Source organism: Scylla paramamosain, chromosome 7 (assembly GCF_035594125.1).
Source record: "Scylla paramamosain isolate STU-SP2022 chromosome 7, ASM3559412v1, whole genome shotgun sequence".
In the NCBI taxonomy this organism is placed as follows: domain Eukaryota; kingdom Metazoa; phylum Arthropoda; class Malacostraca; order Decapoda; family Portunidae; genus Scylla; species Scylla paramamosain.
Genome location: NC_087157.1, coordinates 8,525,001 through 8,535,000, shown reverse-complemented (window position 1 = coordinate 8,535,000; position 10,000 = coordinate 8,525,001). Strand labels below are relative to the sequence as shown.

The window sequence follows — 10,000 nt, the reverse complement described above, 5'->3', positions numbered from 1 at the left end:
CTCAACACAACCTTTTTTCGCCCCTAGTCGCCCCCGTCCGTTCAGCTCCTCCTCCTCATTTACCCTCCCTGCAGCACCTGTCCGTCTGCCAGTACAGGTAAAACTCTCCAACCGGCGATCCTTTTTCTCCATTCTTTTTAATGCTGTTAATTGGGCAGAAGACAGAAGGTAAGGGGAGCTGGTCAAGAGGGGGCGATGGGGGAGAGGTTAAGAGTGGGATGGGAAATGGTGAGGGGGATGAGTAAGGTAGTGAGAGAGAGTGAGAGTGAGGGAGGATAGTGAGTGTAAAGTGAAGGAAGAGAGGAAAGGAAATAAAAGAGTAATTAGGAAGAGGATGAAAGAGAGAAAGAATTGTAATGAGAAAAGGCGAAAAATGTGTGCCTTGTGTTTCTCTCTCTCTCTCTCTCTCTCTCTCTCTCTCTCTCTCTCTCTCTCTCTCTCTCTCTCTCTCTCTCTCTCTCTCTCTCTCTCTCTCTCTCTCTCTCTCTCTCGCCTCTTCCTTCTATATTTAATCTGTCCTCTCCTCCCATTCCTCCTCCTCCTTCCTCTGCATTTCTTATCCAACTCTCACTTCTTTTTTCATTCCCTCCTTTCTTGTATTCCTTACCATTCCTCTTCTATTTCTCTCCAAAATCCCACCTAACCTCCTATTTCTCCTCTCCTTGTTTCTATCGCATCATCCTACTCCTACTCATTTTCTCTTCTATTCCCATCCCATCTCCTTCCTCCTCCTCCCTATTTCTCCCTACCATCTCTACTTCCACGATCAAACCTATCGCAAAAATCACCCAGTAATAGTCTCCTTACACCTTCACTATGACTCTTCCCCACTTTATTCTCTCACCTCTCCATCTCTTCCTCTTCCTCCTCCCATACTGCATGGTACTTTTCCCAAATATTTCCATACCAGCGCAAGTTGAAGGGAGTGGTGGATGGGGAGGAGTCTTCTGCTTTGCCTTCCTGTCTCTTCCCTGTAGCTAGTTAGAGTTAGTTAACAAACAGCCTTGCAAGGACCAAAAGGTCTGTTGCTGTTTGGCTTTCCTTCGTATTCCTTTGTATTCTCTATTTGCTTCCATCTCCCATCTCTGTTCAGTCCCATTTCTAAATCACTCTCAGATCTTATACCCTTCCTGTGAATCCTCCCCTTTCTCTCCCTCCAACCTACCTGCGCTCTTTCTCATTCTGTCACTCCTAGCTTTCTCTCAACCTGGCGCTCCTCTCTCCCTCCCCTCAGTCTGCCGCCCCACCCCACCCTGCTCCCTCTCAGCCCCCACAGCATTCCTCTCGCAGTCGGTCTTCAAGGGTAGCCTAGGGCGGGGCGGCAACATGTAACACAGGCGGACGGGACAAATTAGTTTCACCTGCTCCGTCCTTCTCATGTTGACGTGGAGAGAGAGAGAGAGAGAGAGAGAGAGAGAGAGAGAGAGAGAGAGAGAGAGAGAGAGAGAGAGAGAGAGAGAGAGAGAGAGAGGGTGTAGAAAGAGAGAAGGGCGAAGGGAGAGGGACAATTAAGATAAAGGAAAGATGAAAAGAAAATGATAGTTGAGGAAAAGATAGATAGATAGATAGATAGATAGATAGATAGATAGATAGATAGAGAGAGAGAGAGAGAGAGAGAGAGAGAGAGAGAGAGAGAGAGAGAGAGAGAGAGAGAGAGAGAGAGAGAGAGAGAGAGAGACTGCAGGGAATGGGGTGAGAAAATTAAAACACTTCAGTTGGAAAGGAGAGAAAACCAGAGAAAAAAAGGGAAAAAGAGAGAAAGAGGATCAAATACGAGTATATACGTAGGAAGGGAAGAGGAAAAGGAAGATAATAAGGAAAAAAGGAGAGTTTGAAATCAGACGAGCACATGATATGATTCTGTTAGATGATTTACATAGAAGGGAATGCGTGAATGACAGATAGTTGTGGCAGAGAGCTGAGAAAGTTTGAGGCAAGATGGAAGAAAGATTAATGGTGTTTATCAAGTAATAGGAAGGGAAAGAAAGGAGATGATGTAAAAGAAGAGTATGAAATAAGATAAAACCCTTTCATTGCAATAACTAACAATTCACTCCACTAAAGGCACTACACAAGGTGTCTACAAGCACGTACACGAAAGAAAAGAGGGGAAAAAGAGCAGTCCAGTGTTTAGTCTGTGTCATGTTTAGAGGCGACTGTAGAGCAAGATGAAACATGCCAAGTGGTAAGCGATTAAAGCAAGGTGTGCCAAAGTAGCTGTCAAAGAAGTTGTACTTTGAGAAATACGAACAATGTAAATGAAACAAAATCGGTACTTTCATATACGTGAAACCTAAGCTCAGAAATAAGACTAAGAGAGAGAGAGAGAGAGAGAGAGAGAGAGAGAGAGAGAGAGAGAGAGAGAGAGAGAGAGAGAGAGAGAGAGAGAGAGAGAGAATATTATAATGCGATTAACTGAAAAAGTACTAGGACGGAGGGAGGGATGGTGTGGATAACGAGGGGTGAATGGAGGGACGGAGGGAAGGAAGGGGGGGAAAACAGGACGCTGGGAACAAACAAGGGAACGAGGGGAGAGGATATTGATGGGCCACCGGCGGACCCCAATCAACAGGTTTCTTTCTAGTCGTTAATTCTGTTAGTGGCGGAGGGGGGTAGGATTGAGAAGGAGGAGCAGTAGGAGGAGAAGAGGGAGGAGGAGGAGGAGGAGGAGGAGGAAGAGGAGGAGGAGGTGATGGTAGTGGTGAGGGTGGTGGTGGTGGTGGTGGTAGTAGTATGAGGAGGAAATCTGTAACACACACACACACACACACACACACACACACACACACACACACACACACACACACACACACACACATATATATATATATATATATATATATATATATATATATATATATATATATATATATATATATATATATATATATATATATATATATATATATATATATATATATATATATATATATATATATATATATCATAATACACTTCAACAGAAATGGCGGAAGAGAAAGCAAAAATAAAAAAAAAGAAAAGAAAAAGTTAACACATCATCATTCAAAAACAAAAGACAGTAGAAAAGAAAAGAAAAAAAAGAATAACCATTAAGAAGAAAATGCCATCAGCTTTTATTTATTTACAAAACTGAGAACGCGGGACACGAATGATAAAAATAGTAATAAAACATCATAGTCTATTGTTTGCGCTGAAGACTTATGACATATCTTGAGGGAAAGACGACTGACTGCCTGCCTGTGTGTGTGTGTGTGTGTGTGTGTGTGTGTGTACAGACGTCCGTTTTTATCATTTCATCTGGTCCAGCAAATCGAAATGTAATTAGTTGTTATCTTTCTCGCGGTACCTATCAATTTCCCGCCTCTCCCTCCCTCCTTCCTTCCTTCCTCCCCTTCTTCCTTCCTTCCTTCTTTCCCTTCTTACCTTTTCTCTCCATCCACACCCACGCAATCTCCTTCCTCCTTCATATCGCTTCCTTCTCTCCTATACCGCCAGCTCCCTACTTTGTTCTTTCTCTCACTTCTTTTTTCTCTGTTTTACGCTCTTTTTTCCCCTCTTTTGTCATCTTTTATTTGTAAAATTATTAATTAATTTATTTATCTATTAATTTTTTTACTCTGCCAGGAGATGCAAGGAACGAGGAGGGAAAGAAAGGAGGAAAGGGAGAGAGAATGTACATACTGAGAGACTTGCTGAGGCACAAGTTGAAATGCAGAAAGAGAGATGATGATATGTGGAGGACAACACGGAGAGGGAGGGATGGCGTCTGCATCTCACTCGTAGACGCATGAGTGGGAATACTGAGAATGAATACAAAGGAATGAGTGAAGATGGAGGGAGGACGGAACACAAGACCGTTAAGACAAAGACAAGGCAGAGAAGGAGACTGGATAAAATAAAGGAAAGGAAAAAGTAAAGATAGGATCAAGAGGAGGAGAAGGAGGAGGACACTAAAGGCTTGTCAGATATCATGGGAATAAAAAATGGAGGAGCTGAAGACATGCTGGGATTGGCTGCCACGGGAGGGAGCGGCGATGGAGAGGTGGAGGAAGGCAGGAAGGAAAGGAGGAAGGGAGAGAAGCGGCCATATGGGAAAGTTTTGTAATATAGAATTCTTGGGGTTTAATTTAGAGGCATTGCCCGGGGCTCAGGAAGCTGGCATCAACTGTAGACAGGGTGCGCGTGACTGCGGCGTGAACCAATACTTTGCTTCCTCGCAGTCTAGGGAACGTCAAGGTGAGGTGGCACGGTACACACGACACCTGTGCAAAATTACTGTAGTATTCATATTCAACAATTTACAGCACTAGAAACAATGTGTGGAGTCTTTCTAAGCATCTACAAGAAATAACGGCATAGAAAGGAATAGATTTTGCAATTTCTAGCCAGTACAATGTTGTGAGGTGGCTGTAGAAAAAGAAAACATGTATGTATGAGTGGTTAGTAATTAAAAAAAAAAAAAATGTGTCAAATAGCAGTGAAAGGGTTAAAGTCTTGTATACGAAGGCAATGTATAATGAAGGTCTAGTATACGTAAATCTTATACGTAGACTATACTTTTTTCCTTATTTTTTTCTTAGTTTCCTCAGTTTCCACAGGGTTGGATGTAAATTCCTCTCGTGAAGATTCTGCCATGAAAATTAAGTCTATGAAAATAAAGTCTAGTATACGTGAGCTTTTATACTTAGGCTTAATGTTTTTATTCTTCTTCTTTAGTTATCCCAGATTCTCACAGGATGACATGTAAATTCCTCGAGTGAAGATTCTCCCATGAAAATTTTACCGTAAGTTCCCCACATGTGAAAATCCTCTAGTGTAACCCAACTTAACTTTTGAGGGGAAGAAATCTCAAGGGTGCATTATTGCTGAGGGAGATGAAGGGTTAAGGCGGTGCATAGGATTTATCGTGGCATTGAACAGTGAAGTAATTATTGTGTCTTAAGGTGAGAAGGGTGACACCTTGCCTGCGCCTGAAGCTTTAATGATCACTTTGGTTCAGAAGGTTATTATTGACTAATCATTTAACACCTGTTTTGTGTTCCTATTCAGCCCCAGTTGATTGTTTTCTCCTTGCTCCTGACGCCTCAGTGATCGGCTTGGATGAGAGGATTATTATTGATGAATCCCTTAACTCCTTTGTGTATTCACCATTCCAGTTGTGTTAGTTTCAGTTCATCCCATAGTTGAGATACACTGTTATTCCCCATTGTCAATCAGGTGCTTCTTGTGTACTTATTCCAGCAATGATAGCTTCAGTCATTCCTATACTCTATAATTATGTTGAGATATGTTACCATTCTTAATATTTACCATTCCTAATCAGATGACAGATCTTGGTGTACTTATTTTTGCCCAGTTAAACTCGCGGTCATAAACATTTTTTTTTCTTTCATTAGGGTTAAACAGTTGCTCAGTATTATTAATCAGATGACTGTTTCTTGTGTATATATTCTTGTCTTATGAAATCTTAAATACTTTGTTCTCTCATTAGGACTATTTTCAAAAGCCAGAGTTGATTAGTTGGATTCTCACGATATTACCTTCCCTTAATTGCTCAGAATCCTTATTGAATTATCACTAGAATCGAGAAAACACTCATGAACATCTCCTAAGCTCCCACAAAGCTCCCACTATTAAAAGTAATAGAGACAATGGAACGTTTGAGAATACAGTCCATAAACTGCTCAGAATCCTTGTTGAATCATCACTAGAATCGAGAGAAAACACCCTTGAAAACCTTGTAAACTCAAACTAGAACCGGTTAAAGATAATAGACAAGACATTGAAACGTTTGCGAATACAGCCCTCACTTTAAACCCACCCTCAGCTCCACAATCAGAACCCATCCAGCACATTAAACTCGTCCGTGGCTTTGTAGAGTAGATATTCCTCGTGTAGTATATGAACTAACGTGGGGAGCCTAACATACCTTGACTAGTCCATCTGCCTCAGTCTTGTGTCGCCAGTCGTCAGGTTCACAGGGGGAGACTTCAAAGCACTCCTGTTGTACTTGTGTTACTTTAGGCGCACTATCCTCCGCACACAGCAGTTATATGTGGGATGAACCAGGACAGGAGAATGACGCTTAGGTCTGTGAAGAGAGAGAGAGAGAGAGAGAGAGAGAGAAGGAGGAGACCAGGGCGGTGATTAGCAAGAGAGGAGGAGGAAAGTCTAGAATGGAGGAAAGGAACAGGTGAGGAAGATATGGAATGAAAGGAGGGAATGAGCTGGGGAGACACTGCATGGGAGAAGAGAAGGGAAAGGGAAGGTATGGTATTGGAAATGTATAGTGAGGTTATGGGATGGCAAGAGGGGAATGGACCAGAAGAGAAAGGGATAAGTAAGGTATGGAATGGAAGTAGGGAAGAGGCAGGGAAGATATGGGATGGGAGGGAGGGAATAGATGAGGGAAAAAAAAAAAAGATAAGGAAGGGATGTATGGATAAAAGGTGGGAAGTGACATAGAGGATAAGGAATAGAAAGAGAGAAAGAACATATTTACGGATGGAAGGAGGGAAGTGACAGGGAAGGTATAGGATGGAAGGAGAGAAATGAAGGATCTACGTATGGGATGAAATGGAATGGATAGAGGAAATGAATATGGTATGGAAGGAGGTAAGCAAACATGTATGGATGGAAGGAGGAAGTGGATAGAGGAAGGTACAAGGAAAGGAAGGACACTATGATATGAGAAAGAGGAAATGGGAGATGGAATTAGGAGGGAGAGCCAAGAGACTGAGAGAGAATAGGTGGACGAGGAGGGAGAGGAGTCGGTGGATCGGAGAAGAGGGATGAGGGGCCATTGTGATCCACTTATCGAAATCAACACGCTTCCTTCACCACGGCTTCTCAGACTTGCTCAATACCATAGACGCCTCGAGACTGTCGCTCACTCCCACACACTGGCAACCCTGAGGAAGAGAAATTGTTGGTCGGCCTGAGACGCTACAGAAGGAAGAATTTTAGAGGATTACAAAGGGTTACGGGATTTCAGATATCATAACATTTGGTACTCGTTATAAATTCAGTTAAGTAAGCAGAGTATTAGAGATGAGCTACCTACATATGAAAGAAGAGAGAGTGTAATGTACGGCTGCTATTTATGTTGAGGAGGGTATAATTTTTTTTTTTCTTTTAATGTGAGAGAGGCATCTGGCCAAGGGAACACAAAACTAGGGGGGGGGGGAAGACTTAGTACAAGTGCCAGTCTCTTATGGAGAAACCTCCCTCTTTTGAAACCTCCCTCTTTTGAAAATGAGCAAGTTTTTGACAGGAGAAAATACAGAAGCAGGCAGGGAGTTCCAGAGTTTGCCATTAAGAAAGAATGAATGACTTGAGATGTTAAATCTTGCATTAGGGAGGTGGACATAATAGGGATGAGTAATTTAATGAGGTATATAGTGATGTTCTGTGAAATACAAAAGCAGGCAGAAAGTTACATAGTTTACCAGTAATAGGAATGAAAGACTGAGGCGTCAACTCTTGCATTAGATGGACAGAACAGGAGTGAACAATATAGATGTCAACTACAAAAACAGGCAAGGAATTGTATTAAAACTCTTGCATTAAAACTAAATACACAAAGTAACCAACACTCACAAGCACAAAAAACACCAAGTAAACAAATTAATAAATACAAAAAAATAATAGTAAGAGATAAACAGAAATAAAGAATATAGTGAGGTTTATAATAACGTGCTGTGAGGGAGATACAGATTAATATGGTATAAGACAAATATAACCAGTGTTTTCTCTCTTGACTGCATCAGGATAAGGACTGAGGGAGCGGGGGTCATTAGGGGCAATCAGGGACAGGTTACGGACGTCTCCAAGAGCAGCTCAGTCAACGGGTAAAGGAAGGGAGTTTGAATATGATATCCAATCCCCTTTCTCCTCTCGCCTGGCAAACTGGAGCCGTCTTTTCTTGCAGTTTGTGGTCTTTTTCTCTTTTAGTTCGTCTATATTCACCGTCTCCTTGCTTCCGTTTTTTTGTTATTGTTTTTATTAGTTTTTTTGTTGTTGTTGTTGTTGTTGTGATTACTAGAGTCTTTGATGGACGGGGAGTAATAGAAAATGTGAAGGGAGAAAAGATAGGGAGGAGGAAACACAAACTACGATCTCTCTCTCTCTCTCTCTCTCTCTCTCTCTCTCTCTCTCTCTCTCTCTCTCTCTCTCTCTCTCTCTCTCTGGGTTTGAGGGAAGAGAAGACCGTGTTTGCCAGTCACAGAAATTTGATCTTCTAGTGTTCCCTTCCGGCAAAGAGTGAGGTTATGAGAACGACCACACGCCCCCACACGCCATTACTCCCACACACCACCATTACCACACGCCACCACACACCACCACTACCAAAAGCTACACACATACCACACACCACACACCACATTGCTCGCCATATTCATAGTTACCAGTCAGTCTTTGTTTTTTTTTTCTGTGTTGATTTGTTTCTCCTAGTAGTAGTAGTAGTAGTAGTAGTAGTAGTAGTAGTGGTAGTAGTCTTTTTTCTATTTGCTTGCTTTTCCATGTCATTTTTTTTTTGTCCATATTCAATCTGTCTGTCTGTGTGTCTATCTTTTTTCATGTTGTCTGCTTTTTTTCCTTCCCTTCTTTCATTCATTCTTTATTTTTCTTTCTTACTCTCTTTCTGTATATGTCTATCTGTCTAAGTGTCTATCTCTGTTTTGTGTGTGTATCTTGTCTTTTTGTCTGTTTTTCGTCTCTCTCTCTCTCTCTCTCTCTCTCTCTCTCTCTCTCTCTCTCTCTCTCTCTCTCTCTCTCTCTCTCTCTCTCCTCTTCTCTTCTCTTCTGTTCTCTTCTCTCCCCGTTTTCTATCCTCCCAGACAATCTACCAGTTAGGCAAGAGGGGCTAGTAAGCATTGGACTTGAGCTGAGGTCCCTGGAAGCACCACACATACGTTATCAGTTTCATTTACCCATTGCTACCTGGCGCGTCAGCAGTGGGGAGTAAAGGAGCCATAGATTTATTGGCTACTGTCACTTTCCTGTATGGCCCAAACTAAAGATATTTGAGTCTCCCCTGAACAACTCGAGAATGTTGTAATACACGCCAGATGCAGATGCCTCTTGAATTGTATTTTTTTAATGGTAATTTTTGAAAGAGTTGGGACTTCTTTGACTTTTTGATATTTTTTTGCGTAAAGTTTCTTGAGTGTTTCGCCTTGAACACTGCCGGTTTATGTCCAAATTCGATCTTATTAGTGTGATAATGGGAGGCAGATGGGCAGACATACAGCCACGGCACTCTTGCGAACACATATATTGGTTAGTATTCAGTATACATAGCAGGTAAAGAGACGGAGAATATGACCAATGTGTGAAAGAGAAGTTTGGTCATTGGCTCAGCACGCCCTGTACCTGCCTTCCTCTCACCGCCCCCCATCCCGCCCCACACACACAAACACGATTCTCACCATCTCAAGGACAGCTCAAAACATTACTTCGTGGAGTTCTTGCTGGATCATCATCACATCAAAGGCCCGTGTACTTAAGAGTTCTATTCTTCATCGGGACTATTTTCAGAGGCCTTGGAGATATAATCAGTCTGGTTTTCATAGCTGCTTTTCTCTACTGATAATGTGGAATACTTGTTTATCTATCACTAGAATAATGAAAATACGATTGAAAAAGTCATACAACTTTCCAATACAGCCTGTTGAAATTAGTAAACATAAGGCACCAGTGTTTCAGAATACTGCCTAAAATCTGATGATATTGGTTGCTCTGCTGAGGAGCCGTGTGTTACCGAGAGCCAGCGAGCAGTGTGTGAAGGAACCAAGATGTAGAGAGATGAACAGACTCAGGTTCACGAGACTGCACCTGCAACTTCAGAAGGCAAGCATAAGATCATAAATTTGAGAAACCCATGACGAAACTAGAAGACATTAAGTAAAGTATTGTGACATTGCGTGCGAGGAGAATGTACAATTATAACACTACATGGATGAAAATGAAAAAAAAAAGTCTTATTCTGCTTCAAGACTTTTTCTTTCTTTATTAT

At 41.9% G+C, this 10,000-nt stretch overlaps 1 protein-coding gene across 3 annotated transcripts in view; it reads left to right on the top strand.

Annotated features, from left to right (window-relative positions):
• Positions 1-10,000, top strand: part of LOC135101989 (gamma-aminobutyric acid receptor alpha-like) — a 115,422-nt gene that overhangs the window by 32,257 nt on the left and 73,165 nt on the right. The gene's annotated exons all lie outside the window — the stretch shown is intronic.